At 45.4% G+C, this 5000-nt stretch overlaps 1 protein-coding gene across 1 annotated transcript in view; it reads right to left on the bottom strand.

The window, feature by feature from the left end:
- itga10 (integrin, alpha 10) overlaps nt 1–5000 on the bottom strand; it is a gene marked incomplete at its 5' end in the record, with an annotated part of 24168 nt that overhangs the window by 19088 nt on the left and 80 nt on the right. The window lies entirely within an intron of this gene.

Raw genomic sequence — 5000 nt, 5'->3', positions numbered from 1 at the left:
ATGGAAGAAGGATAGTTCATCCACTGGAAACGTGTAAGACTGAGAAAACAGACATGGAAACAAGATCCAACTGTCAAAATAAAAACGACACTGCTCTCTTTTATGATTTAATTTAAAGAAAGTAGACCGTCAGACGACAGGAGAAAATTCACACAGAGTATGAAAAGCTGTAAAACATCGAAACAACAGCAAGGATAAAAAAACTAAAAAAACACTGAATACATGTGTAAAACTAAATAAGACATTTGGTGAGCAAATCCTTTATTTCTCAGCCCTATTTAATACAGTCTACAGAACTGAAAGTAGACAAATACCATATCCATGTACAATAGTACCACATTGTACATGGATATGGTTCTTATTTCAGTGAATCCCAAATAATAAAAAAAGTAATTACTAGGTAATTGTTATGTTATTATTAGCACATTTTACCAAGTAAATACCATGTCAATTGTGAACTATGCTGTGCTTAGGTTTGTTGTGCTTCTCTTTGCAGTGCTGTGCTGAGCAGGGCCTTGTCGTAGTTCTCTGCTTCCAAGTGATTGTTTCTCAGTGAGGGCACAGATCAGGGGCCAGAAGACCAGAACCTCAAACAGCTCACAGGCAGACACCAACCACTGAACAGTTCACCACCAAAACACACACACACACACACACACACACACACACACACACACACACACACACACACACACACACACACACACTCTCTCTCTCTCTCTCTCTCCACAAGCCAGGACAACCAGAGGGGGATTTCACAGCATGGTTTGGAGAGGTAACTGGATATGTTCACTGTTTCTCTCTTTTCCCCTCGCTCCAAGTTATTCTCCCTATTTACTTACCCTGTTCTATCTTTCTCTCCCTCATCTTCCAACTGTCTCTACATGTCTCCCATCTCTCTGCTCTCTCTTGCCATGTCCTTACACAGTAGTCCTCCTACTTTCACCATACATCTCATCCTTCTTTCAATCCCTTGTTTCTTTCTCTTCCCCAGATGAGCTCCTGTGAACCACAGGTCACACACATAACCAAGTCCCATGGTGATGGACACCGACCAGGTGTTGCTTACACCTGTCTGATTCCCTCAGATCTGCAAACAGAGGTTGGGCAATGATTGAGCCCCTCTCCTCTTCACACATAACCACTCAATTCATCTTCAGTTATCAGTTATCTATCAGTTATTTTCTCTATCATTGTGGTCATCTCTCTCTCTCTCTCTCTCTCTCTCTCTCTCTCTCTCTCTCTCTCTCTCTCTCTCTTTCTGTTCTCAGACTTGTCCTTCTCATAATGCTTTAAAGCCTGTGTGTCTCAGCACCACCCTCCCCTCTTCTCTTTAAACCCCCTACCTCTAACCACCCCTCTTCCCCCTCTGCCACCCATTCTGTCCCACCACGATCATCCCCTCTCCATTCTTCTCTCCCCATTCTCTGTTAGATACCCTTCTCCTTAGCCCTACCACCAAACCACAACCCTTCTGCCCCCCCCCCCCCCCACCATCCTTTCCTCACCCATCCTCCGCCCCCTCCCCCCCTCTCTCTCCCTCTCTCCTCTCTCCATCTCTCTCTCCTCCTCTTCTCTGGTTCCAGTTTAACTAGGGCTTATATATGGGTCTGTACCACAGCCTGCCTGACCAGGGATCGTCATGACAACTTTCTGGAAACAACTATGCAGCCAAACTGGGTCCAGATTCCAGAGTCTTCAACCACATGATGGGCCCCGGGTACTGCTGCTGCTGCTGCTACTGCTGCTGCTGCTGCTGCTACTGCTGCTGCTGCTACTGCTGCTGCTGCTGCTGCTGTGTGTGTGTGTGTGTGTGTGTGTGTGTGTGTGTGTGTGTGTGTGTGTGTGTGTGTGTGTGTGTGTGTGTGTGTGTGTGGGTGTGTGTGTGTGTGTCTGTGTGTGTGGTTGAGTGTCATTGGAGCTGCCATATTACACGTGTGACAGTGGAATGCCAGTCTGTTTATGTAGGACAGATAGCAGAGCGTGACTGTGGTGTATATACCATTTGAATTGGTTAACATTATTGTCCCCCATGATTAAATTGGGGAGGGGACTGTGGATACGTTTGTATATTAATTTGCCGGTATGTCACACGCAATATCTCAGACAACACACAGACAATTTCGACAAAGCTTGGGTGAATGATGTGTCTTGCCATAGAGATCCGGCATTTACAATATTACACTGAGTGACCCAAGGGGGGGTGCTATAGTAAAAACTATAGTCAGGACATTTAGTACATATTTGCAGCCCCTCAACACGTTTCTCATTAGGACCAGATCAGCTCCGCACACGGCTAATTAGAAATCATTTATTGTTTTTATTCTGTCATTAATCGACAAAACAGGCGTTTGAATAATTGTTGTCACCAATTCACACAGGGACAACATGTTTACTGTAGACTTGTTAAAGTCTAAACACACACACACACACATACACACACACACACACACACACACACACACACAAATGGATACGCACACACACACACACACACACACACACACACACAAATGGATACGCACACACACACACACACACACACACACACACACACACACACACACAAATGGATACGCACACACACACACACACACACACACACACACACACAAATGGATACGCACACACACACACACACACACACACACACACACACACACACACACACACAAACACACCTACTCTCTCTCTCTCTGTCTGTCTCTGTCAATTAACTGACTTATATTCATAACTCTCTGTGTGATGAACCACAGTCAAAGTGTCTGCACTCTGCCTGTTTCCATCTTACAGTAATTCAATTGCAAGGCTTCCCCTGCCTCTCTCTTTCTCATCATCTTTCACAGACGTTCCCTCCATCATGTTCTGTTTTCATCTCTCTCAACCCCTCGTGGGAAATGGGGGTGGAAATAGAGTGACAAAAAGAGTGAAAGAGGGAGGGAAGGGAGACTTGGAGGATAGAGAATGGGAAAAAGAGGGGGTTGAGAGACAAGAGAGAGCGGGAGGGGAGGAGAGAGAGGGGGATTGGAAGAGGAGAGAGAAAGTTGGAGAGGAGGAATTCCCCAACCCTCATACACACACCTGTGTTCTACATTTCAGTAAAGCATAACAAGTCTAACGGACATGGGACACTTGGTCACCACGCTGGGGGAGCTCTGCAGAACACATCAACATCAAGTACACAAACACACTCACACCTCCCTACATACTGCAACATGGCCCACAACACACACACACACACGCACACACACACATACACAGAAACATGTGTACAGAACACTTAAGAGTACATGCAAAAACATACCTAAAACCTTACACACCCTGAGAAACACACACACGCGCCAAGTCACACAGTGAAACGGGCTCGCTACACGCTTGACTCCAACAGTTAATGAAGTGTATGGCGTACAAGCTAACCACGAGCAATGTCTGACTGCTGCTGTGAACTCAATGCTCAATGCATTCCTCATTCATACCTCTGCATCAGGAGGAGACACACATGGCCTGAACAGCAAGGCTGCTGTGCCTGTGCTACTGGTACATGTGTTTGGACAGTGTTTCCCTTACATGTTCACGTTCAAGGAGATGAACACCAAAACGTTCAATAGAAATCAAGCAAAAGGCTATTTCTTTTTAGGCAAGTGAAGGGGGGGGGGCACTTTTCAACTCCTAACACACCCTAACCATAACCATAAACATGACTATGCCCTATCAAACGATACCACTATAGGCTATGATCTTGATTCCTTTCATAGCTAATTACGGTCCTGTAATGTGGCAACTCAGTCACTTATGAGCTATGTAAACACTCATTTTTTGCTTTACTACAAGGGTCCCTTTCTCTGTTGCCTTGCTGCTAAACAAGAGTCAGTCAGTGAGGTGCTATGCTAGGGGTGACATGAATGGATGAAGAGGTGGTCCAGCTGGCAGACTCTCACGACCCACAAGAACACAAGTGTGCTTTTAACGCAAATGCCGTGCTACTGTAACTCGGTGAACACGGTGAATTTCTGAGAGAGATGTATTGCTGATAGATTTGATCAGGGTCCAACCTACAGCTGCCACGATTGTAGCAGTAGCTGGGGACAACCATAGCTGGCAACTGATTGGGCAATGACGCAATATCGCTACCGTTAGGGTGAATTGATGATTGAATTGATGGTGAGGCTACTTTTGGGTCCCTGATTGGCAACATATGCTGCAGTGTGGCTGAGCATTAACCGCTAACTTGAGTAGGAGCACACATCTAACATCTAACAGGCTGAGCCAGCAGGCCGATCCCACCGCTGGCAACTTGACGGTGTTGATGGAGAGCACCCAGACCGTGGCTTTACAAGACATGCTCTACCTACTGTGCCCCGAAGGCCCAGACCTCTTGGCAGAGGCTATAACAGTGTTTTGGTTAGCTTTTACCTCTGACTTTGTACATGATTTGTAGAATCATGCATAGAATTTCTGTGGTAAGTCACTTATCTCCATACAATGTGAAGTGCTGTCAGACCTGAGCAGCATGGTATAAATTCATTATCTATGCTCTTTGAAGAAAAAGTAACTGTGTCCACTGAGAAAGCTGTGTAGGTGAATTATTATGTTGTACAGTTGGACACTGCAGGGGGAAACCAAGGAAACAGCTGTGGAGGAGTAGAGAGTCATGCCAAGGTTCAGAGATGAGGAGGATCATATTGTTGCGTACTGTAGGTCTCTGATGACCTGCAGGACCAGGATGTAAGCTACCTGTACTATGATGTGTGCGAGCGCCCTACCGGCTGTGTCATAAAGGTTTAGGCTCCTAGACAGAGGCCACAGTGCCCCTCATTGGCATTATGCTGATGAAGCTGGATTAAAGCCAGCTGTATGACAAAAACTATGAAACAATTGTTTGGTGGATAAATTGTCAATATTGATTTTTCTCATTGACAGGACTATAAGTGTGAAATATCTAGTCCTACTCATGAATAAAGATAAACAAGGGAAAAGTTGTATGACATTTTTCAGTGAAA

The sequence above is a fragment of the Argentina silus genome, assembly GCF_951799395.1.
Source record: "Argentina silus genome assembly, chromosome: 10".
Classification (NCBI taxonomy): domain Eukaryota; kingdom Metazoa; phylum Chordata; class Actinopteri; order Argentiniformes; family Argentinidae; genus Argentina; species Argentina silus.
The sequence above is the reverse complement of the archived record's forward strand: the minus strand, read 5'-3'. Positions and strand labels throughout refer to the sequence as shown.